Source organism: Carya illinoinensis, chromosome 14, assembly GCF_018687715.1.
Source record: "Carya illinoinensis cultivar Pawnee chromosome 14, C.illinoinensisPawnee_v1, whole genome shotgun sequence".
Taxonomy (NCBI): Eukaryota; Viridiplantae; Streptophyta; class Magnoliopsida; order Fagales; family Juglandaceae; genus Carya; species Carya illinoinensis.
The window spans coordinates 22,808,012-22,835,532 of record NC_056765.1 but is presented as its reverse complement, the minus strand read 5'-3'; positions in this window follow the sequence as shown (position 1 = coordinate 22,835,532).

The following is a 27,521-nucleotide window of genomic DNA, read 5'->3' as shown; positions in this document are numbered from 1 at the left end:
ATCTCCTGGCCCAGATGGCTTCCCAGCTGCCTTTTACCAACATCACTGGGACACTGTTGGTAAGAAGGTTATAGAAGCGGCTCTTGAAGCCCTCAACCACAAAAAGGGAATTAGTGAGCTCAATCAGACCTATATAACTCTGATCCCTAAAAAGAATCCCCTCAAGCAGTTACAGATTATAGACCCATCAGCTTATGCATTGTTCTATACAAGATCATCTCTAAAGCAATTGCTAATAGGCTCAAACTCATCCTGCCAACATTATCTCCCCAACTTAGAGTGCTTTTGTTCTAGGAAGATTAATCTCAGATAATGTGGTTGTTGCATACGAATTGTTGCACACTATGCAAACCAGACTAAAAGGGAAAATGAATGGTTTTATGGCCTTAAAACTTGACATGAGTAAGGCCTATGACCGTGTTGAGTGGGTTTTTTGGCAAAGAATCATGGAGAAGATGTGTTTTGCTGACAGGTGGATAAGTTTGGTGATGGAGTGTGTATCTACTGTTAGCTACTCACTGCTAGTCAATGGAAGCCCTCAAGAACCTTTCTCACCTTCTAGAGGAATCAGGCAGGGAGATCCTCTATCTCCCTATCTCTTTATAATTTGCTCAGAATTCTTAACCCACTGCCTCAACCAAGCTAAAATGCAGGGCCTTGTTTCTGGTATCCCAACTATTAGAGGGGGCCTACATGTTACTCACCTGTTGTTTGTAGAGGATAGTTTTGTCTTCTGTAAGTCAAACCCAGCTGAGTGGAGTAGGTTACAGCAAGTCCTTAGCAAGTATGAACAAGCCTCTGGTCAAAGATTGAACCTGGACAAAACTTCTATATTCTTCAGCAACAACACTAAGATAGAGGTGCAACAAACCATCCTCCAACAAGCAGGGATCAAAGCCTCTGGCCCGTTTGATAAGTACTTGGGATTGTCATCCTATATTGGAAGACAAAAAACTAAAACCTTCAGTTCACTGCTAGATAGAGTCAAGTCTAAAATGGAAAATTGGAAGAATAGTGTGTTGTCCCATGCTGGGAAAGAGACCTTGCTAAAATCTGTGTTGCAGTCAATCCCAACCTACAGCATGGGAATTTTTAAACTCCCCAAGTCTATTATAAGATGTCTCAACCAGTTGTTGCAGTCCTTTTGGTGGGGTCAAAAAGATAACAGGTCGAAAATACACTGGCTAAGTTGGCAGGCCCTTGGAAAACCAAAGAAAGAAGGGGGTCTAGGTTTTAGAGATTTTAAGTACTTTAACCTTGCGTTGTTGGCCAAACAAGGGTAGACGATCATCAAAAATCCATCCTCCCTTGTAGCTCAGATCCTAAAGGCTAAATACTTTCTGACTTCAGAGTTCCTCTCAGTCAAACCAAAAGCTAGTGATTCATTTGTTTGGAGGAGCTTCCTTTCAGCAAGATCTGTTCTAAAGGAGGGACTTATATGGAGACTAGGAGATGGACAAAAAGTTAAGATTTTGCAGGATAGGTGGCTTCCATGCCCTTCCACCTACAGAGTGCAATCTCCTGTTACCATCCTCACTGCTGATGCAACAGTCTCTGATCTTATTAATCGAGACACAATGCAGTGGGATCTACCCCTCATCCAAGATATTTTTTCAGAAATCGAGGCAAGTTCAATCTGCAAGATGACCCTTAGCTCGTGCAGGAACCAAGATGTATTGACCTGGAGGTGTTCAAACAATGGTAGATTCACAGTGAGAAGTGCCTGTCACTTACAAGGCTCCATCAAAGAAGACAACAAGGGCCAATCCTCAGAAAATCCATGCTCTTCAAGCTTCTGGAACAAAATATGGGGCATCCAAGCTCCTCAAGCCACCAAGGCCTTCCTGTGGAGGGCTGCAAAGAAGTCCCTTGTTATGACTCTGAATCTGCATAAGAGAAAGGTGGTGGAGTCTCCACTATGCCCAATCTGTCTCAAGTACCCTGAATCAGTCTCACATGCCTTTTGGACCTGTGCAGCAGCTCAAGACGTGTGGTCAAAAAGTTCAAGAAGGGTTCAGAAACTAGACATCCTAAATGGCTCCTTCAAAGCAATCCTAATGCCATTATGGAACCAACTGTCCAAGAGAGAACTCACAGAAGTTGCAGTAACTGCTAAGGCAATTTGGCAAATGAGGAATACTTGGATCTTTGAGAAAAAATTTCAGTCCCCTTTTCAGGTGTCAAAGCAGGTTCATGCAGAGATGGAAGCCATTGTCTCTTGGTTAGAAACTAGGGGAAAACAGGTTAAGCACCAGGTGGCACCTAGTTCTGAATGGTTTACCCCTCCACCAGCCTTCTTCAAAGCTAACTGGGATGCAGCCATTGATAAAGATAATTCTAAAGTTGGAATTTGCGTGATTGTAAGAGATTTGGAGGGCTTGGTTATGGCCTCTCTATGTTCTTCTATTACATTATATCCTAATCCTTTGCTTGGGGAAGCAGTAGCAACCTTGAGAGCAACTACCTTGTGTGCTGAACTGGGTTTAACTCAAATTGTATTAGAAGGAGATGCTCTCAATGTGGTTCAGGCTGTTCAAAGTGAAGAAGAAAATTGGAGCACATTTGGTATGGTTATTAGAGATGTCAAGTCCTTGTTGTCAAAGGTTCGGGAGTGGTCAATTCAACATACTCCTAGGGAGTTCAATGTAATTGCCCATACTCTAGCAAAGTATGCTCTGACTTGTTCAGAGGATTGTATCCTTCTAGAGGATTACCCTCCATGTATCCAGCATTTACTCTAATGAAATGCATTTGATCCTTACAAAAAAAAAAAAAAACAATGTACATGTTACAATATGGCTTGGCAACATTAGAACATGCAATCATATGATGAATACATGTTAATATACTTGAATCACACTAATGCAAATCCAAAACAGAATCCAATTCCCTTGATATAGCCTTGGCTAAAACATCCAAGTCCTCCAAACATGGATTTACATCATCACAACTTATATTCTCATGTCTTTACATGTTCATAGATCAAAACAAGCATGCATAGCACATATACATGTCAAAACAGAAACCCGAATCATGGCATTTTCAAAATACACTTCAACAAACCATCATAAAAGCATGGAATTTCATCTTCATATCAAAACGGATTAAACATGGCACAATATAACAAGATTCAACCAATGAAAGATGAACAAAATGTTCACAAAATATAGTGCTATCCAAAGTAAGTTGGAAGTTTACTTACAAAAATCCAAAGTGCAAACTAGAAAAATCTGAAAAATACATGCAAGACATATTAGAAAACAACTAGAGAAACCCTAATCTTGAAATAAGAGTGGCCATGAGTACACATCTAAGATTTCCGAACATACATTTCCATGAGAAACCCTAGAGTTCGAAACTCTTGAGGTTGAGAACCCTAACCTTCATGGCCTTCATTCCCTTTCTACTCTGTGTTCAAGAACTTCAAACAAAGGATATTTTTTGGTCTTTCATTTTCTTGAAGAAAAAAAACCCTAGTTTCTAAAGTGAGAGTGTGTGCAAATGTGGAAAAAAAAAATCCTAAATCTGAAACTTGTCGTGGTTATTCCATTTCGGCTGTGTGTGTATGTGCAAAAAATGGTGAAATGGTTCTTATCTCCTCGTGTTCTTCCTCTAGCATAATGGTGTATGAGAAATCCTTGTAATTCTCAAAATGGTGGAGAGAAATAGTGGTGTTTGGTTGGTGACAAAGTGTAAGAAATTGGAGAGAAATGGTGAGTGCCAAAAATCCCTTAGAAGGAAAGTTGAAGACTTGAGCAAAAAGATCCTCCATGACTTTCAGCCATGGCCTTTAATAGAGAGCTTTCCTTCCTTCTAGAAATATCCAAGAGCCTTTGCATGGATGCCACTTGGCAAAAAGACTCTTCCCTCTCCCCCTTGATTTGCATGGTAAATCCAAAAGTTGCCTTATGTGTGGGTGACGTGCAGCCCTCAAAATCTGAATCTTGCCTCATCTTCCAATTTTGCCTTCTCCACTTATCCAAATATAATGCACTCGGTGGCTTAAAGGTACAAACACAGAAACCCTAATCTTTCTTGAAACTCTACTCGTGTGCAAGTTGCCATGTGGCAAGTGAGTGTGTGTTCCTTGTGTTGGCCGAAAACCTTAGCTCTTTCCTAGGTTATCCTTGGCCTTCCCAATGCTTAGCCGTCGCCCCCTCTCTATCTTGCTCCTCCAAAAAGTTTCTCCTGGAACATGCCTTTTCCTCTTCCCAAACAAGGTTTTTCTTGAAATTCCAAAAGTCCTTCTTCAAGCTTGACAAGTGTCTTTTTTTGAAATGGGCCTTGCACATGGGTGTGTAAGCCCTAATTTGGTGACATCATCCTCCATTCACTTCTTCTAGAACCTCCTACATGTTGGACAAGTGTCACTCCTTGCCTCTTCCCTTGATTTCATTCTGGAAAAGACTAAATGGCCCTTCTTGTGTCATGTGGCACCTACCCCCACTTTTAGAAATCAGATTTGGGCTTCCAAGGTCTAAGTTCAACCTAGTTGCCAAAATTCACATGGGCTTATTGGGTCCCATCTCTTATGGACTTCCTTTTTTTTTTTTTTTGGAACTCTTAGGGTTCAAAAATACAATATACTTTAAGGCTTTTCCTTCCAACACTTAGAATCTTCCAATAACTAAATACTTCTCCAAATAAAAATAGGAATGGGGACTTGGCAAAGTCCAGGTTCTCACAATGCCCAACTTGCTTCAAGGTTTGGAGTTTAGAATCATCATGAAGGACTATAGCTTGGTAAGAAAACTTTCGTTCTTCTATGTTGTTTCCATTTCCATGGGATGTGAGTCTTTTAATCCAAGGTTTTCGAATGGAGATAGAAGAGTCCTAAGTGTGTTGAGTTGTTGGTTTTGAAGTCGAGAAAGAGGAAGAAGGAAGACACATGTGCTATATAAGTTGTGGTTAGGACATGCAAATCTATTTGGTTTGATTCCTAGTGTAAACCTCTTGTTTTAATTAATTTCAAGGAAAGATTTAGATGAAGAATGTGACAAGCCTATTGTCATTTCGCCTCATTAGGGTTTTTGTCTGTATGAGAAAATTTTTGTGACAAACCTATTGTCATTCAGCCTCACTGTTGAGGTTGGAAGGGTTTAATGGCCACCATGGTTGAGTGGATTTAGGAACTTTTAGCAAATGGATTTTTAGATTCATTAGGTACACAGGTTAGTATTATAGTGTAAGGATTTCTTTTTTAATCATGTTCTAACATTTAGAACATATATTTTTCAACTTATTTGTTCATTGGCATTGTTATTAAATCAGAAGTTTGTAACCTAGCCTATAACTTACTCTTGGATAGTGTGTTTATGTTTTCATGTAAATGCTGCATACGTACTATTTATGCTTATATATAAATGTTTGAATTATTATTATGATATATCACATGCTCAGTTTCTTTCCATGATTGAATCATGTGTGTGCTTGTTTTGTCTTGCTACATCCAAATCTTGTGAATAATTGGAATCCTACTCATGTGACATGTTTGATTGTTGCAAGTCATGTTTAAGTGATATTGTATCATCATAAGTTGTATCATAAGTTGTCCCAATGTAAAGGCCATAATCACATGATATGTTTTCATCATTATGTTGCCATGCTACTTGCATTTCACATGCTATGCCATGATTACATGTTACTATCTCATGTCATGAAAAGTTTGATGGGTTGTACATTAAAGTAAGTTTTGACATGACCCAAATGCTAGGATGTGGGAATATCATAGTAAAACTCCCATGTCCACTCTAAATTGACTATTGATAGCATGGTGACCCTAAGTTGATGAAATATAATCAACGGATTTCAAACAAGATCGTAAGGTTTCTGGAGCAAAGTTGTAGCGCTTAACGCTAGTGGGTGCAAAATATGGTGGTACGAACGGCAAAGGTGTTATGAACTGCCATATCGATTCTGAACTTGTGTTGAAGGCGTGTTGATCTGCCAAGAGTTTAAGAGAACTCAGCACGCAGTTCTTACGGAAAATTGTGAGGGATCCTTAATTGTTCATATTAAATAAAAGTGTATGTGATTGAGTAAGAAAGGTAAGTTTGTGCAAAGAGTTGCATTGTTACAAGTTCAAATGTTTTAGAAAAAGAAGTTTGAATGGGTGAAAAATACAATTTGTGAAATTGCACGTTCATGCTCATGCATCCATATTCATGTTTTTTTTTTTTTTTAAGAAGAGTAGGCAATCACCTGTCCAATAGTGACGCCCTATCGAATTTATTAATAAAACCCTCACTTATGCCGGAGGAAAACCATGGAAACAAAACAAGGCCCTTGAGAAAAAATCCCAAAGAACCCAAGCCCAGAAAAAACTCTAAACAAGCCTATGAACATAATGAAGAGCATAACAACCAAAAGCAAAAGCAAAAACAAAATCCAGATTAACAACATCTTAAAGAAGGAAACCCAGATAAATCCAACCATAACAAACCTTGAAGGACCCAAGGCAATATAGAATTATTAGTGTAGACCGAATTAGCACCCGTGGCACCTTCTTTGGCCAACCAATCCGCCACTTTATTTCCTTCACGTAGAACATGCTGAAAACGATAATTAATAGATTGAGCTAAAACCATAATCCCTTCCCAATAATCCTCCAGGTACCAAACCCCACACCGCCCTCTATGCCACTAGGAAATAATCACCATTGAGTCAACCTCAACGATTACTTTGAAAAGTTAAAGGGACATGCATAACCACATGCCATTAAGTAGTGCAAGAAGTTCTGCTTTGTTATTTGAACCAAAACCAATTGGAGAGGCAAACGCTTTCACAAGCCGTCCTATATCATTACAAATAATACTACCAATACCACTAGAACCTGGATTACCAAGGCTACTACCATCCATATTTAATTTAAACCACCCTGGAGGAGGTTTGTGCCACTGGACTACTTTGCACATCCTTTTTTTCAAAGGAATGGGTTTGATCCATAAGGACTCAAGGATCGTGCCATCAAAACGGGACAAGTTGTAATAATTATCAATCACCTGACCAAGGGAACCAATCCATACATAAATAGATTTGACAACAGCTTCGTGGGATTCCAAGATGCCCTCTATACACGCAAGACATCTTCGCCTCCAAAGTCTACAAGTAATTATGACAGGCATAAGGCCAATTATAACACCCACCTCAGAGGAGGACCTAGCACGCCAGAACCAAGAGGAAACTTGGTGTTCCCAATTGCTACCAAGTGGAAGTCCAAAGAGGTTGCAAAAAAATGACCAAATTTTTTTAGGGAAAACATCCTCAAATAGAACATGGTTTATGTCTTTGTAATGAACTACAGGACAACACCCACATTTGGACACAATAGGATTGCCAATACGACACAATCTATCATCCACACTCAAAGCCCTATGCCAAGCCTTCCAAAACTGAATAGACATTTTTAAGGGAAGCCTTTTATGCCAAATCCATGAATGCCAATCAACAATGGAGCCTCTGACTCTAAAACAATGCCATGCAGATTTAGTTGAAAACATACATGTCTCTGTTTGAGTCCAGACAAGAACATCCTTACCTGAATTAGGATCAGATAAAGAGACTAGAATATCATCAACATTCTCTAAGCCAACCAAGTTCTCTAGCAAATTCACATCCCAACTATCTGACAATCGACACTCTTTAATTTTCAGCAACGGTTGGCCCATGACTAGCAAGTCATTTATCAAGGGGCCATTATCTCGCCATTTGTCATACTAGAAAAAAAAATATCTCCTTCTCTAACTCTCCATTTAGAATGATTCAACAATCATTTTCCAAAATCTCAAACATTTATCACCATCTATAAGGAACCAATGTTTCAAACCCGCATATTTAGCCTTAAATAAATTTGCCTAGAGAGAATTACCTTGTAGAAGCTTCCAGGCAAACCTCATGTGCAAGGTTGTCTAAGTGTCCTGGAGAAGCCTCAACCCAAGACCTCCTTCTGCCACAGGCCTACAAATGTGTTTCCAAGCTACCAATTTCTTCTTAACTTTTCCATTTGACTCACCCCAAAAGAATGAACTCATTAGCTGATGGATTTTATTAATAACTGCTTGAGGGACCTGTAAAACAGCAAATAGATGAATGGCCATACTCGAAATAACATGACGTAACAAAACCAATTTCCCTCCAGAAGACCGTAGCCACATTTTCCAACCACTGAGTTTTTGCCTCACTTTATTCACCATGTCTTCAAGATGTAATTGCTTTAGATGACCAAGGATAATGGGCACTCCAAAATATTTGAACGGAAAGTGCCCCTCCACGAAGCCAATGTTATGGAGAAGATGCCTCTTACTAGTAAGGGAGTTACTCGAGCAATACAAAGCAGACTTTTATTTATTAATTGCTTGTCCCAACCATCTTTCATATTTTCCTAGAATACTTAGCAACACCAGAACATATCTTTGGCTCCCATTAGAAAAAATAACCACACCATCAGCATACATTAAATGAGAAATAATAGGCATATCTTGAGCCTGATGAAAACATCCAAATCTATGTTTAGCCACACTCCGGTGAATCATCCTAGAAAAGATCTCCTACTGGATGATATACAAATAAGGAGATAGGGGATCACCTTGTTGAAGGCCAAGGCCTTCCGGGAAGAAGCCTTTTATTGCCCCATTCGTCATAACCAAATAACAGGGACTAGAAATACAGAAGAAGATCAAATCAAAAAATTGAGGTGAAAAACCAAAACTTGACATAACCTTTATCAGAAAATTTTAGTCCACACGATCATATACTTTTGCCATATCTACTTTTAACATAATGTTACCGCCATGATTCCTCTTACTAATGGAATGAACCATTTCTTGAGTGAGGCTTATATTCTCAAATATACTTCTACCTAGGATAAAGGCTCCTTGCTCCAAAGAAATCAGTTGAGGCAAGGGACCAGTTAATCGATTCACAATTATCTTGGAGCAAATTTTATAAAAAACTGAGCAAAGACTGATGGGAGGGAACATGTCAAAACCTATTGAAGAGTCCACCTTTGGAATTAGCACCAAGTAAGAAGCTATAAAAAAACTTAGGAAGAGACTTAGATGCAAAAAATTCCAGCACTGCCTTCCACAAATCCCTTTTGACCACATCCCAGCAACTCTTATAAAAATCGGAGCCAAAACCATCAGGGCCAGGAGCACTAGTCACCAGAATAAAAGATAAAGCAGCAAATACTTCCTCCAAAGAAGGTGCACTAACAAGGTCAACATTCTCCCCCACATAAATAAATAGATCTATAAGACCATCAAACACAGGTTGCTCAACCAGTGGCTCACCTTGGAGAAAAGAGGAAAAACAATCAACTGCACCTTGGTGAATGCTCTTTGGAGACTCAAACACCACATCATTCAATTGCATATTTAGAACCCGCTTACGCCTTTTCATGGCTACGCAAGCATGAAGAAATTTAGAATTCTGGTCCCCATCCACCACCCATTTTATCTTTGCCATTTGATTCAGTCGAATTTCTTCCCAACGTCGCCAAATTGCCAATTCCGCATTTGCCACCTGTAATTCCCTATCCGGATTTTCATCCCAGTTTAATTGAGACTAAATTTCAAGCTCCTCAACCTGAGTTTCAAGAGCAGTAATCCGGCCCAATGTATGACCAAAAACCCTTTTATTCCAATCCCGCAAGGCAACCTTAGTCTGTTTTAACTTCATAACCAAATTCTGAATGGCGTGTTTATCTTATGCATGTTTATGTTATCTCTGTGTATGTTTTTTACATAAATTTATTAGATTTCTGGAAATCTCACTATGGTAGTTCCACTACTATTCCCCCTGAAATGGTAGAAGTTGTGGCAAGTGGAGAAGACAACGAGCAAGACAGTGAAATGTAAGCCCCATTGGTCACTAGTAGCCGAAGAAGGTCTTACGATTGAGAATCAACTTGCAGTATAGAAATTATTTTGAAGTTGATAACAGAGATCTAGGAGATTTTAGATAAAGAAGTATAATATTTTTAACTATGTAGCACAAGACTATATTTTGATGGTTATGAATGGTCAATGTTTAAGGACCTACTTTTGTAAGGACGTTTAAACTATGACATATTTTGGGATTAATAAATTATGTTTTGGTGCCATGATGTATTTATTACTCAAGGCCTTGCTAATTTTTATGCTGTGATTTATTCATATTGTTAGTAACATATAAGGTGCATTACATGTTAACTATCATGAATGAGAGTTATGTAACCCAGTGTTGCATGTCTAGACACTTCAATCACAACCAAGTCCCAAACCAAGGTTGAAGGCATCACAACGGGAAAGATATTGAACAGATATATGAAGGAGAAAGAGATGTATTTATAGGATGATAGGTCAAAGGATGTGCGGCGTTACCTCTCATGTACGTTACGTTAGTGTAATTACCTTTGTAATGAGGTAAGATCATCTGTGTTGACTACACATGTGTTTGTGGCCCTTACAGATGTAAGAAGAAATTGACCAAACCGACTAAACTAAACCGAATCTGACCAATTCAATACAAGTTTGCTCGATTTCGATTCTTGAAAGCCAAAATTGATTAAAAACTGTTTCGATACCAATTTTCAAGATTTAAAAATCGAATTGGACTGAACCAAACCAATATATATCTATTTAATTTTTCCTATTTATGTTATAAGTTTTTTAATTTTTATGTATATATATTACACATATTATAAAGTTAATATAACAAGAAATTTTAATCTTATTGTTTATGTTTTCTATAAAGTTATTAATGTAACAGCTATCAAAAATTTAGTAGATGAATTTCTTTAGGCTTTCGGAATGCCCTAAAAACCTAAAAAGGTTTCACAAATCGAGAAATCGCAAAAGTTTTAGTCTATTAGCATAGTTTGTTTCTTATCCACTTTGGTGACAGAAACACAATTTTGTTCGTTTAAGGTATTTAGGAGTATAAGATTGAGAAATGTTTTGTTCCATTAGCCTTAGTTGAATATTTAAGATTTTATAGCGCATTAATATAATTGTTTTCTTAGATGATTGCTATTCGAAAATGTGTTTTGATTTATTCAAAGTGCTTATGAGTCAAATTTGTAAAATAAATTGAAATATTAGTTTTGTAGGATTATTTAGGATTTTATGGTACAAAGTTTATTTTTACTTTTTTTCGGGGTGAATTGTAACATCTGTGATGGCACTCAATTCAGTCGTTTTCAAATCAGAGTGTGGATTGTCCAAATCAGTATGGAGAAGTTTTATTTATACACATGGAAAAATCTTAGCCACATTTAGTGAATAGTGTAGGACACTTGGCACTAAGAGGAACCATCAGATGGTAATGAGAAGAAAATGAAAGAAAATCAAACATTGTGATCCTGCCATCTAAGTCAAACACTATTCCATCCAACCATTCAATTTTGTTACAAACCAAAGGTTTCAACCCTAGGAAAACTCCAAATAATTGAAATCCAATTGAAACCTCAAAAATTGATAAAAAGTGAAACCCTATAAGGTTATCCCAAACCCCAAATGGTTACCCCAAACCGATTTTAGTTTAGTGTTTAATTATTAGATTAAATCACTTTCACATGTTATTAACTATTCAAATTCATGTCATTACACCCTTATTTATTCTTTTCTACCTTAGTAGTTTCATTGAGCTAAGAAAAACTGGATTTGGGCTTGTTAGAAACCGAAACTCCAAACCAAACCTAATTGAAAACCCTAAATGAGACCCAATCGGTTTAGGCCCATTAAGGCCAACCAAAAAGCTCCACCTATGCAAGGCTTCTTGAGAAATTTCCCCCCACTGCTTTAGGTTTACTTTCACTACCCATGTCAGACCAAATAGTAATTGGAGATTAATCAGCCACCTCACCACCACCAATCACTCGGCAGCTCCCAAGGTTGAAAACCATGTGCTGCTGCCCATGGTTTTTTCTATGTTTTTGGCTAACAAAACCACCATCAAATTGTCATCCTCACATTCCTTTTGATACCCCCAGCTCTATATAAGTTTTTCATCGCTTGTTCTTAATGATTTTTTCACTTTCACTTTGCTTTCTTAGAGAGACCTCTAGAGAAGATTTTAGACAATGTTTCTGGCCATACTTGGTTATTTTTTTGAAGCCTTTGTAAGTATATTATCACAAAATACCTCATATAAGTTGTTCATCTTTGAATCTAGTTTCTATTGATGTATGTTTTGTAATTTTTTATAGAGGTTTGATTAGTGAAAAATTTGTTTAAGCATGGAAAGGCCTTACTGGACATTAGCCTGGATGTTGTCTAAAATTTTGATTTATTTCATGAAGTTTTTGGCAATGTCTTGGTTCGATATTTCTATGGTTTGGATTGAACATGTTAAAATGAAAGTTTGATTTGGATTTATTGCATGTTAAGAGTTTTTACAAAGACATTTACATGATATTAGAAAGTTTGAAACTGGAGGTGTAAAAACAGTTTCTATTTTAAAAAAGTGTTGATCTTTTTTTATGGAATCATGAACCTATGGTCTTAATATTCACATATGTTGAGCTTAGGAATTTTAGCTATATGTTAGGAAGTTACGTTTGGAGAATAATGGTCTTGATCCTGATGAAATGAATTTTATGCATGCTAAGGTCCCGATTAGGACATAAACTTGAGGCTCACAAGTTGCTTTGTGTTTTCATGCAAACTTTGCCATGAGGTCTTAGGTTTAATGCTAGATCATGTTTAGAACTTGAATATGAGTTATATGATTTTATTTCTTGAAACTTTGTTTCATTAGAAACTCAGATCTAGTGGTTTGATCTAAATCCAAAACATGTGGTACTCAGTTTTGAAGTTAGTATGCAAGCCGATTGTGTTGGATGATGTTTTGTGATTTTTGTAGTCTTTGATTTGAGTCTTCAAACATTTTATGGACTTATGAACATGTTAAGAGTATGTTTCTGGACTTTCAAAGTCCTTGGAGTTTATTGGAAAGGAAAGAGCCTAATTTAGTCAAAGAGTTGTTTGAGATTTGGTGTTTTCACATTTTGTTAATATAAGGAGTTTGTGATATTTTTTTTTTTAAGTTTATGTTTTATGGTCTTAGCATAATTTTCAAAACATAGGACATGATTGTTATGTGTTTCATAAATTGATTTTAACATAAAAGTTAAAGTTTGATAAAATTGCAACAAAAATCAAAGCTTTTAGTCCTAGCATGTTTCCACCTAAAAATAATTCACATAGTTGTGTTATGTTTTAAAGTTTTCTAGTTAGTTATTTGGATTTATGATAAAAATTACATGAGAAATGTAAATTTTGGTGAGTTTTGAAGTTAAAATGCAAAATTCTTAATCTAGAGGTAAAATGGTCATTTTATCACAAGTATAAGGGTAAAATGATAATTTTGCCACAAGCCAATGATTTTATATTTATAAGTATGTTAGTGAGGAGTTTCTTGCTCTTACAAATATATCCTTTCAATTCACATTATTTTGTGCTAGTTTATGTCATGCTACAAGTATCTGTAAGTTGGTCTCTAACTTACTTTTCGAAAGTATGTATGGTGGTAAGAAACCTATTCGTGTTTGTTATGTTTATATATGCATGTTAAGTGATGTCATGTCATGTTCTCCTTTCAAATAAATAATTATTTGTTACGCTTTATGTCATGTTATGCCATATTTTCTTTTCAAGTACATAATTATCGACCAAAATTAGTGAATTTTTGTAATTAATGAAAAATTCTTATTTTTTTAATAATTTTTACTCCAATTCTCACATCTGAAGACTATTTTCTTAATTTCTTTTAATCTCCTTTTCTTGAAGACTGAAAATCAAATCCCTACTCCAATTTTCGTGATGAAGATGAGTGATTATCTTTTTAAATAGTTGAATTGAGAACTTAGAAGTATTATTGAGTTTTATAAATATGTGTTTTAACTTTTTAAGACTTGCATTGATATTATTTTGAAAATTTAATTTATTATATATAGACCATACTTAAAAAGTATCCAAAACGGTACCAGCGCTGAAATATTTTGTTCCAGTGCCTTAACCGAAACGATATTCAAAACTTTGGGTAATATCCTAGTAAAACTCCATTATTCAAGCTGGAGTGTTTAAACTAGTGTGAAATTCCTTAGGTTGACAAAGTACTGCCAACAGGCTTTGAATGGGGCTAAGTATTTGGTCGTCGAAGTGAAGTCAGGCACCAACGTCGATGGTGCAAAACACAGTTCATGTTATACACATTCGAGCAAGAGGCAAGGTGAAGCATCTAGTGTCATAAAAAGAGATATCTAGTTGTTAATGCATTTGCAATAGTGGGACACACTAGGCATGGTGTGGCGTAGGGTGTATTTTGGTACTGTCTCATGCCTCTTCTTGTACCTCTAAATTGCATCTGATGGGCTGCCTAGTGGCATGCCACGTGGTACCATGTTATCTACTTTTAAAAGAGAAATGATATTTTTACAATCATGGAGTGCAAAAGCACCCTGCAATTTCTTGAAAATAGTGAGTAAATATAGCATATGAAAAAAATTAATTTTTTAATAGTAGATTTCACTCTTTTTCCAAACGATTACGTGAAGACTAGATGTAGCATTACTCATATCCTAATTTTGTTAGAGAGAAGCCCTATTTTGAACACACTAACCAACGTGTAAGATGACATGTTTTACTCAAATAAGAATAATCTATTATCAAGTCGAAATGTAGAGTGCACTTACTAAAGTGCTTTAATTACATAATTTAATTTAAAAGATTAATCTTAAAATTTTATTCTTACAAATCAAATCTTACCATTTAACTTTTTAAGTGAAGTGTATGGTGTACTCTACACATCAACTTGGTTAGAAATAACTCAATTAAAAAATGACAACCATAAAGCCTCGTTCTGTCTCAAGTAAGAACAAAAGCCATTTCTTTCTCTTTTAGAAAATTGAATACATAAATTGAATAGCAGATTGAATATGAAACATGGAAATTGAATAGCATCTCTTTTCTACTCCTAGTGTAGACTGAAAGTCGTGTATGTGTTAGGGATGAACTAGTACAAGGATTATGTGAAGCTGGAAGAAAAGGTGTGACGCCCCCAAATCCCCACGCACGGACACGGGGAAATCGAGATGTCCGGATGGTGACATCATGGGTCACCACCCTATTGACGAGTGCCAAGTGTGAGTAAGCAACAAATGTGCACGAAGAAACACGTAGCGGATAGCCAAGTCATACACTAAGTACAAGAATTTTCATTAGTTTAATACAAAGTTGTTCAAATCATACAAAATAAAATATTACAAAACACAAATATAGTTCAAATCCAATGACAAAGCATAGACTCCAACTTAGAACTCTGGCGGAGCCGCATCCTCGGGCTCAGCCTCCTCCTCATCCTCGAACTCTACACCAAAATCTACGGAACCAAAAAAGGTGCCGCAGGTAAGTAAGACCCAAACGCCACAAGATAAAAATATATAAACTCAACAATATGCATGGATGAATGCAAATGCACATGTCCCACAAAAACCACATATTTCCACGCACGCCAAAAATCCCATTTGGCCCAAAAACATAACCTCGCCATTATCTCTAATAATGGCTCAAAATCAAACCATCAGAGCACTGTAGGCGGGAATCGTAGGCGGGAATCTACCACCATCCCTGCTCACCACCGTCCCTACTCGTGCACCGTAGGCGGGAATCACAGGCGGGATTCTACCACCGTCCCTGCTTACCACAATCCCTACGCGCGCACCGTAGGCGAGAATCATAGGTGGGATTCTACCACCGTCCATGTTTACCACCATCCCTACACGTGCCTCTAACTCAAACCAGTCAATCCAACCTTTCATATATACCATAAATCATTTCTCGCTTATAAGCCCAATTTTCATTTTACAAACACATGTACATGAATGCAACTACACGAAAATCCGGTTTTCCGTTTTTAAACATGAACATACGTGCACTATACAATGCAACATCAACACACAAATATCTCAAACCAATAACAACATCAACCAAACAACTCCGTCCTCAATCCATCTGACCCCCGAACTCCTCGGATTCAGTCCGGAATCAACCAATCAGCAGTCAAATAATTATTGTAAGAGCAAAATATATTTAAATCTAAAAATAGAGTTTAGAAAATACTTACAGCGCTATACGGTATTTTTTGAAAGCTCGCGGTGTTGCAAACAGCGGAGGAAAAGCAACGTAACAGTGTATTTTACACTGTGGCCGTAGGTAATAAATTATCCACTTTCGAACGGGGACAAAACAAGGCACGAAATTGATAGATAATGGTCTTGAGATGTTTATGAAGCTAAAGGAAGTGAGTTTTGGCCGTGGGTGACGGTGGAAACAGCGGTGGAAGTGGAAAAAGCCCAAATCGGGGTTGAGCTCGTGGGAGCTGCTCCAGCAATGGATCGAGGCTGGAAATGGGTGGATTAGGTCAGCAAGAGGTAGGGGAAGAAGCTGTGAAGAGATGGTGGCCGGAGGTGGAGCGACGGCGCCGAAAAAGCTCAAAAACCGTGTGGTTTGGAGGAGCTCGTGACGGCTAACGGTGGCTTGGATGGAGGTGAAACTTGGTGGGGATGTTCACCGGTGGAAGGGGAAGAAAACTGGGTGGGTGGTGTAAGCCATGCCGCCAGCGAGCGGCAGTTCTAGGCTGAGAAAGCAACTGGTGACAAAGAGGGAAAATAGGGCTGGTGCCGTGACTTCCAGCCGTGCGTGGCGGCTAATGACTGGTCGGATGGCCCTGAAAATTGGTGGGGATGATCACTAGTTGGAGGGAAAGATTTTGGTGGGGGTGGTGTACTACACGGTCGCTGTGACGCCTCCAAATCCCCACGCCCGAACACGGGGAAATCGAGACGTCCGGATGGTGACAACCCGGACCACCATCCTAACGACGTGTGCCAAGTGTGTGCAAGAGCGACAAAGTGCACAAGACAAACGCAGCGAGAAGCAAGTCAATAATTAAGTACCAGAATTTTTCTTAATGTAATACAAACTGTTTAAAACATACTTAAATAAAATATTACAAGAAACACAAATACAAGTTTGAAAACAGATAAAAAGCACAGCATCAGCAACCCGGCGGAGCCGCATCCTCAGGCTCAGCCTCCTCCTCCTCTTCCTCGAACTCTGCACCAAAAGCTACGGAACCAAGAAAGGTTCCGCAGGTAAGTATGACCCAAACACTACCAGATGAAAATACATACAACCCAAACAACAAGAAAACAAGATCAAACAAACACACGCCCCGCTACACATATATTTTAACACGCACGCCAAAACCCAAAAGGCCCACCAACCTCCATAAAGCCACACCTCGCCATTATCCCAGATAATGGCCCAAACCACCATTTTTCCCAGAAAATGGATCATAACTGAAAAACCATACCACAACCCGCTCCGTATGCACCATGATCTCCCCTAGGGATCATCCGCACACCCTGGCTCAGTGCCACACCATAGAGAACGGCTACGCGCGCGACACCTAAACGAGCGATGCCCAGACTCGTGCCATGCACGTACCGGGCCGGGCCATCCTCTAGCCCTCGCCAGCGAAGGGCCACGGGATCGGTGAATAGAGCGATGCCTGGACTCGTGCTCAGCACGTACCGGGCCAGACCCATCCTCTAATTTCCGCTCCCGGAGTCAGTGAGTAGAGCGATGCCTGGACTCGTGCTCAGCACGTACCGGGCCAGACCCATCCTCTAATACTACTCCGTCATCGCTCAGGGCCTCAGAATCGGTGAATAGAGCGATGCCTGGACTCGTGCTCAGCACGTACCGGGCCAGACCCATCCTCTAGTACCAAACTCGTCAGCGCCCAGACGACTACTCAGGGGATGTCACTCAGTATTGACCGCTCCCGAGTGACCAGAGGAGCTCCACCGTGATAATAACCCATCACGGCTTGGGCTCGTGAGACACACGCACCCAAACGCCAAAACGCCGATAAACATGATGCACATGCACGCGATATGCAACGCACACAAATAAAAAGCAACGCACACCACACGGCCCAATCGAAACAACCAAACACAACCAACCAAACAAACACTCCGTCCTCAATCCATCCGACCCCCGAAACTCCTCGGACTCAGTCCGGAATCAACAACCAACAACAAACAATTAAATAAATAATTAAATAAATAAATCAATTGAATGAGCAATATATATTAAAATCTGAAAATAGGGTTTGGAAAATACTTACAGCGCTATACGGTATTTTTAGAAAGCTCGCGGCGTTGCTAACGGCGGAAAAACAGCAACGTCACAGTGAAAATTCACTGTGGCCGTGGGTCCGAAAAACCCACTTTTGAACGGGGACAAACTAGGACACGAGATTGATAGGGAATGGTCTAGAGGTGGTTGTGAAGCTAATGGAAGCGACGGACGGCCGTGGGTGGCGGCGGAATGGCCGAAAATGGCCGAAAATGGCAAATCGAAAAACAAGCTCGTGGGAGCTGCTCCGGTGGTCGATGGAGGCCGGAAATGGGTGGGTTAGGACGGCAAGAGGTCGGTGATGAAGTGGTGAAGAAATGGTGGCCGGAGGTGGAGCGACGGCGGCGGATCGGAGTGAAATCCGTGCGCCCTTTGGAAGCTTTTTCCGGCCAAATGGCCGGCCGGTTGGGGGTGGTTTTCGGTGGGGCGGTGCACCGGAGGGAGGGGAAGAAAATGGGACCGGTGGGAGGTCGGGAGGTGGCCGGACGGCGCTGGGCCGGAGGAGAGAGAGAGAGAGACGACGCGGGAGAGGGAGGGAAGAGAGAGAGAGCACGGGGGGGGGGGAGCCGATCGGGGAGAGAGAAAGGGAGGGAAAAAAAAAGAAAAGAAAAAAAAGAAAGAAGAAGAAAGAAAAAAAAGAAAAAGAAAAAGAAAAAAGAGAGGAAAAAGGGAAAAGATGTAGGGAAAAGATGAGGTCCAAACCTCATTCCGGAAAGCAAAACTAACCCGCCAAAAGATTAAAAAAAAAACACAAAACAACTAAATAAAACACAACACCAAATAAAATAAATTAATTTAAAAACCAACTTTAAAAAACGCAAATAAATTAAAATAAATAGCTAATATATTAATTAAAATAAAAACAATTATTTCAGCGAAAATACACTCAAAAACGGGTCATCACATCCTCCCCTCCTTAAAAACAATTTCGTCCTCGAAATTGCAAGATCACCACCAACTTAAACCAAGCCACACAAACGCACATGAACCAACTGAGACCAAGATTAAAATACATACCTTCATCATTCAAACAAATATGGATACTGCTCCCTCATGTCTGCCACTCGCTCCCAAGAGAAGTCTTGTGCTAACGGATCTCCCCAAGCCACTTTAACCAACGGTATCGTCTTGGACCTCAATTGTTGCTCCTTCCAATCCAAAATCTGCGACGGAACAACTTCATAAGTGAGATCCGGTTGCAACTGAATACTTGCTGGGTCGACGAAGCGTGGCTCTTGCTGTCCAAAGCTTTTCTTCAGGGATGATACGTGGAAGACATCATGAACATCCCCAAAATAATCTGGCAAAGCAACTCTGTAGGCGACGGACCCTACTCTCTCCAGAATCTGAAAAGGGCCGACATACCTTGGATCTAGCTTCCTCTTTTTACCAAAACGCTTGACACCTCTCATGGGAGAGACTTTAAGATAAACCCAATCACCAACTTCAAATGACAATTCTCTCCTCCTGGTATCAGCGTAGCTTTTCTGGCGACTCTGAGCTGCCGCCATTTTATCTCTGATGATCCAGACTTGGCTTTGCATCTCTTGAATTATTTCGGGTCCAATCACCCTACTCTCCCCAACTTCATCCCAACACAAGGGCGACCTGCACTTTCTCCCATAAAGAGCTTCGTAGGGAGCCATCTGAATGGTCGCATGGAAGCTGTTATTGTAGGCAAACTCAATGAGCGGCAAATGATTTTCCCAACTCCCTTGGAATTCCATGACACACGCTCGCAGCATGTCTTCCAAAGTCTGAATGGTGCGTTCTGACTGGCCGTCTGTCTGCGGGTGATAGGCAGTACTGAACTTCAATTTAGTACCCAAAGCTGCCTGTAAACTCTTCCAGAACTGCGATGTGAACCTCGGGTCCCGATCCGACACTATACTCTTTGGTATGCCGTGTAGCCGCACTATCTCCTTGACATACAAACGGGTTAACTTACCCAAAGAGTCGGTGTTATTAACAGGCAGAAAATGAGCACTCTTCGTTAATCGGTCCACAATCACCCAAACAGAATTCTTCCCACTAGGCGTTCTCGGCAAACCCACAACAAAGTCCATCGTGATGTCATCCCATTTCCATCAGGAATAGGGAGGGGTTGGAGCACACCTGCAGGTCTCTGATGTTCGGCCTTTACCTGTCGGCATGTGTGGCATTTCTCAACATGTAAGGCGATGTCCTTCTTCATTCCATCCCACCAGTAATTCTTCTTCAAGTCCCGATACATTTTTGTACTGCCTGGATGAACAGAATAAGGGGCCGCATGAGCCTCCGCCATGATCCGCTCTTTGAAATCTGAGTCCTTTGGAATCACTCTGCGATCTCGGAACCGTAAAATCCCATCACTATCCAAGCTATAGTGCAACGGCCCTCGAGACTTTCGAACTCTTTTCCTGATGTTCAGCAGCTTCGAATCCTTTCTTTGGAGAGCTTTCAATTCTTCAAAATCGGTTACCCGAATATCAAGAACTGATGATAAAATCTCCACTTGCTGCGAACTCTCTAGTAGGAGCCTTCTCATCCCACAAAGTAACGAATCCACTTCCGACGGCTCAACTTCGTCTTCCAAATGTGACTTCCGGCTCAAAGCATCAGCAACTATATTAGCCTTTCCTGGATGGTACTTGATCTCACACTGATAGTCACTGATTAGCTCCAGCCACCGCCTTTGCCTCATATTCAAATTTTTCTGGGAAAACAAATGCTTCAAACTCTTATGATCAGTAAATACCTCACAAGCTTCCCCATACAAGAAATGCCGCCAGATCTTGAGTGCAAAAACAATCGCAGCCAATTCTAGATCGTGCGTCGGGTAATTCTTTTCATGGTCCTTAAGCTGACGAGATGCATAGGCTACAACCCGTCCTTCCTGCATAAGGACACAACCCAACCCAAACTTGGACGCATCGCTGAAGACTACGAAAGGCTTATGCGGTTCAGGGAGTGCTAACACTGGTGCCGTCGTCAACCTGTTCTTTAATTCCTGGAAGCTTCTCTCACATTTATCTGACCATACAAATTCTGTATTCTTCCGAGTCAAGGCTGTGAGAGGTCCGGATAGGCGAGCAAAACCTTCTACAAATCTTCGATAATAACCGGCGAGCCCCAAGAAACTCCTGATCTCCCGTACTGTAGTCGGGCGTGGCCATGACAAAATGGCTTCTATTTTACTAGGATCAACTGCCACCCCGCCCCTGGAAATTACATGCCCGAGAAATTTAACTTCTTCCAACCAGAACTCACACTTGCTAAGCTTGGCATAAAGCCGGTGTTCTCTCAATCTTTCAAGTACCAGACTAAGATGATACACATGCTCTTCAACATCTCGAGAATAAATCAGTATATCATCAATAAATACCACCACAAAAGAATCCAGATAAGGTTGGAACACCCGATTCATTAAATCCATGAAAGCAGCAGGAGCATTAGCTAGCCCAAACGGCATCACCTTAAATTCATAGTGTCCATACCTCGACCTGAAGGCAGTTTTAGGCACATCCTGCTCTCTGATTCTCAGCTGGTAGTATCCCGACCTCAGATCAATTTTAGAGAACACGGCTGCTCCCTGAAGCTGGTCAAATAAATCATCTATCCGCGGGAGAGGATATTTATTTTTGATGGTCACCTTGTTCAACTCCCGATAGTCAATGCACATACGAAGAGTTCCATCTTTCTTTTTAACAAATAAAACTGGGGCACCCCACGGCGACGTACTAGGCTGAATAAATCCCTTCTCTACTAATTCTTGCAACTGAGTCTTCAACTCTTTCAATTCAGCCGGTGCCATGCGGTAAGGAGCCTTATGCACAGGAGCCGCTCCAGGTTCCAAATCTATAACAAACTCCATCTCTCGCACGGGGGGTAGTCCGGGCAAATCATCCACAAACACATCGGGGAACTCTTCCACAACTGGAATGTCTGCCAAGGACTTCTTCTCAGACGGCGTGGATACCATCTGGACCAAGAATGCATCCGCTCCCCATGCAATTTCTCTTCTTGCCTGTAACGCCGATATAATCATCGGTTTTTCTTTCAATTTACTCCCCGCGAATTCCAGACAATCACCATCCGGAAGCTGAAAGCTAACTGTCCGACTTCTGCAATTAATAGTCGCAGAATATCGGTATAGCCAATCCATCCCGAGGATGATATCAAAACCCAACAGCTTGAACACTACCAGATCAGCATCCAAAAACCTTCCCTCAAAATTTAACGGGCATCCCAAAGCAACTTTGGAACACCACACCCTCTCACCATCGGGTAGGGCCACTACCATAGCCTTCGGCAACGGTTCCGTGACCAAGTTACACACCCGAGCAAACGTGGAAGACACAAACGATTGTGAAGCACCGGAATCAAACAAGGTACAAGCATAAAACTCGTACAAACGAACTCTTCCTGTGATTACTCCAGCATCATGGGTCGCTGGTGCCTCATCATCTACCTCTCCGGGTGTGACAGCATAAACCCGGGCTTGCACTGGTTGTCTCGGGTTGGTTCTTCCACCGCGCCTACCTCCACGGTTCCCTTGAACCATTCTTGGACATTCTCGGGAAAAGTGGCCCGGCTGGCCACAAGTAAAACATCGAGCTCCACCAGAAGAGCACTCGCCCGCATGAGCTCTATTGCAAATTCCACATACAGGTACACGTCCTCCCATGCGAACACTTGAGGATGCTTGCGATCGAGTCCCGGACCGCTGAACAAACTTCTGGGGCGAACCCGAGCTACTTCCTTCACCAGAAAAACTCCGCCTCTTTTGTCCTGGAGGGGAGCCCATACCCAGATTATTTTCCCGCTCTATAAGGGTGGCCACATCCACTAACTCCTGAAAAGTGGATATCCGGTGGCTGACCACCAAACGGCGTATATCAGGGCGTAGTCCCTCCTGGAAACGCTCTGCTCGCAACTCCTCAGTGGCAACAAGATGAGGAGCGAATTGCTCAAGTTCTATGAACCTCCGGGCGTATTGTTCCACTGTTGCGCCCCCTTGGATCAAATTAGAGAATTCTCTTGCCTTTTGTTTTCTTACCGAGGTGGGAAAGAAGCGGTCATTGAACTCCTTCTTGAAACGCTGCCAGGTCACTGCAGCGAAAGATCCCAACTCAGCTTCCAGCATCACCCTCCTGGTATCCCACCAATCAGAGGCGATACCCTGCAAAAGATAGCTGGCGTAGAGTACTTGCTGAGCTTCAGTACATCCACACACCTCAAAGGTTTTCTCCAGGTCTCTGATCCATCTTCCAGCCTGAAGAGGATCCTCATTTCCAGTGAAGTGTGGAGTCCGATGCGCTAGGAAGCGCTCATAGGTGCATCCGGCTTGCACCATGCTACTTGACCCGCCCGGATACATCCAAGGCCCTCCCTGATATGGCCAAGGACCTCCTGGTTGTGGCCAATACACTCCCTGTGGCGGACAAGGCCCTCCGGGTGGTGGACAAGGCCCTCCTTGTGGTGGCCAAGGACCTCCTTGTGGTGGCCAAGGCCCTGTCTGTTGTGGCCTAATATTCTGTTGCATAAACTCCGTCATCTGCCTTATTGCCTCGGCTATGGAGTCATCTCTGGAGGTATTGTCCTGCGGTTCCTGAGTATTTTTCCTTGGTCTTCCTGGTCTTCCCATTTCCTGTCACAACACCACACTTGACCCTCCTTTAAGAAAACAGATAAAACCATCACAAAACCAACATAAACAAAAACAACACAACACATCAAGAAACAAAAGAAACCGGCATGTTAAAACATAACTAAATAAATAAAAACAAGCAAACAAGCTCAAACAAATAAACAAAGGAAACAACTATACTTAACATAATTTTTTTTAAAACACAACTTTAAAACATTCTGGTACTACCTACGGGACATGTGGTTTTACCCAGAGCCAAACCGCTCTGATACCACCTGTGACGCCCCCAAATCCCCACGCCCGAACACGGGGAAATCGAGACGTCCGGATGGTGACAACCCGGACCACCATCCTAACGACGTGTGCCAAGTGTGTGCAAGAGCGACAAAGTGCACAAGACAAACGCAGCGAGAAGCAAGTCAATAATTAAGTACCAGAATTTTTCTTAATGTAATACAAACTGTTTAAAACATACTTAAATAAAATATTACAAGAAACACAAATACAAGTTTGAAAACAGATAAAAAGCACAGCATCAGCAACCCGGCGGAGCCGCATCCTCGGGCTCAGCCTCCTCCTCCTCTTCCTCGAACTCTGCACCAAAAGCTACGGAACCAAGAAAGGTTCCGCAGGTAAGTATGACCCAAACACTACCAGATGAAAATACATACAACCCAAACAACAAGAAAACAAGATCAAACAAACACACGCCCCGCTACACATATATTTTAACACGCACGCCAAAACCCAAAAGGCCCACCAACCTCCATAAAGCCACACCTCGCCATTATCCCAGATAATGGCCCAAACCACCATTTTTCCCAGAAAATGGATCATAACTGAAAAACCATACCACAACCCGCTCCGTATGCACCATGATCTCCCCTAGGGATCATCCGCACACCCTGGCTCAGTGCCACACCATAGAGAACGGCTACGCGCGCGACACCTAAACGAGCGATGCCCAGACTCGTGCCATGCACGTACCGGGCCGGGCCATCCTCTAGCCCTCGCCAGCGAAGGGCCACGGGATCGGTGAATAGAGCGATGCCTGGACTCGTGCTCAGCACGTACCGGGCCAGACCCATCCTCTAATTTCCGCTCCCGGAGTCAGTGAGTAGAGCGATGCCTGGACTCGTGCTCAGCACGTACCGGGCCAGACCCATCCTCTAATACTACTCCGTCATCGCTCAGGGCCTCAGAATCGGTGAATAGAGCGATGCCTGGACTCGTGCTCAGCACGTACCGGGCCAGACCCATCCTCTAGTACCAAACTCGTCAGCGCCCAGACGACTACTCAGGGGATGTCACTCAGTATTGACCGCTCCCGAGTGACCAGAGGAGCTCCACCGTGATAATAACCCATCACGGCTTGGGCTCGTGAGACACACGCACCCAAACGCCAAAACGCCGATAAACATGATGCACATGCACGCGATATGCAACGCACACAAATAAAAAGCAACGCACACCACACGGCCCAATCGAAACAACCAAACACAACCAACCAAACAAACACTCCGTCCTCAATCCATCCGACCCCCGAAACTCCTCGGACTCAGTCCGGAATCAACAACCAACAACAAACAATTAAATAAATAATTAAATAAATAAATCAATTGAATGAGCAATATATATTAAAATCTGAAAATAGGGTTTGGAAAATACTTACAGCGCTATACGGTATTTTTAGAAAGCTCGCGGCGTTGCTAACGGCGGAAAAACAGCAACGTCACAGTGAAAATTCACTGTGGCCGTGGGTCCGAAAAACCCACTTTTGAACGGGGACAAACTAGGACACGAGATTGATAGGGAATGGTCTAGAGGTGGTTGTGAAGCTAATGGAAGCGACGGACGGCCGTGGGTGGCGGCGGAATGGCCGGAAATGGCCGAAAATGGCAAATCGGAAAACAAGCTCGTGGGAGCTGCTCCGGTGGTCGATGGAGGCCGGAAATGGGTGGGTTAGGACGGCAAGAGGTCGGTGATGAAGTGGTGAAGAAATGGTGGCCGGAGGTGGAGCGACGGCGGCGGATCGGAGTGAAATCCGTGCGCCCTTTGGAAGCTTTTTCCGGCCAAATGGCCGGCCGGTTGGGGGTGGTTTTCGGTGGGGCGGTGCACCGGAGGGAGGGGAAGAAAATGGGACCGGTGGGAGGTCGGGAGGTGGCCGGACGGCGCTGGGCCGGAGGAGAGAGAGAGACGACGCGGGAGAGGGAGGGAAGAGAGAGAGAGCACGGGGGGGGGGAGCCGATCGGGGAGAGAGAAAGGGAGGGAAAAAAAAAGAAAAGAAAAAAAAGAAAGAAGAAGAAAGAAAAAAAAGAAAAAGAAAAAGAAAAAAAAGAGGAAAAAGGGAAAAGATGTAGGGAAAAGATGAGGTCCAAACCTCATTCCGGAAAGCAAAACTAACCCGCCAAAAGATTAAAAAAAAAAACACAAAACAACTAAATAAAACACAACACCAAATAAAATAAATTAATTTAAAAACCAACTTTAAAAAACGCAAATAAATTAAAATAAATAGCTAATATATTAATTAAAATAAAAACAATTATTTCAGCGAAAATACACTCAAAAACGGGTCATCACAGTCGCCGGAAGGCGGCGAACTGGGCGATCAAAGGGCCGGCGATGGTAAAGAGAAATGGAGCTGGGCGTGCGCGGGAGAGAAGAGAGGAAAAGAAGAAGAAGAAAAGAAAGAAGAAGAAGGAAAAAGAAAGAAAAAGGAAAAAGAAAAAGAAAAAGAGAAAAGAAAAAGAAAAGATGAGGGAAAAGAAATGAGGTCCAATCCTCACTCCGGAATCCAAAAACTGATCCGCCGAAAACGATTTTAAAAACTATAAAACGACTAAAATAAATTAAACACAACATCAAATAAATTAAAACCAATTTAAAATACAATAATTTAAAATAAAAGAGCTAATATAAAATTAAATTAAAAACAACTCATTCAGTAAAAATACACGTAAAAACGGGTCATCACAAAAGGAAACAAGAATTCAAAAACCTCAAGAAATGAACTCTATTCGAGAAAAGCTCAACCTCCTTCAAGAAAATACTTCATAATCGCATATACCTTTCACAAATTCACTCTTGTATTCTTTTATACAAAAACATATGAGTAAAATGCACCGTGTCAATTAAAAGTACACAACACATTGTTTAATATGCATCTGTAAAACTAAATGAGAACCACATAAAATGCCCCATTCCACTTATTCACTACGCACCATTTGCTCTTTGCTTCAGCATGCTACAACACTTGCATTGAACTCACTGTTTCATTAATTCAAAGTGCACCATTTCATCTCTCAAGCTTTCCACCTTCTACACATTGTTTTGATCTCCACTTCTATACAAACTTCTCTCAAATACTTCACTCCAGTAACTACATTAACTACCACTTCCCCCTCACACATAACATTCTCCCCTCCTTCAATAAGCCTTGACCACAATGCTAATGGCTAAGACCCCCTCCCTACAAGACCTTGCCCACAAGATCAGGGTAAAGATCTCTAAGCTTTCATAGGGGTTCCTAAGTACTATCTTTAGAAAGAGTACCCCTCCATTGAACTAAGACTTCAATCATTGCATGATCTCCCACCTTCTTCATACGTCTATCCAAAATAGCCTGAGGTTCTAGTTTAATCCTACACTCCTTATCAACATGTGGTAAAGATGGCAAGGGTGTAATCTACTACCCTAATTTCTTC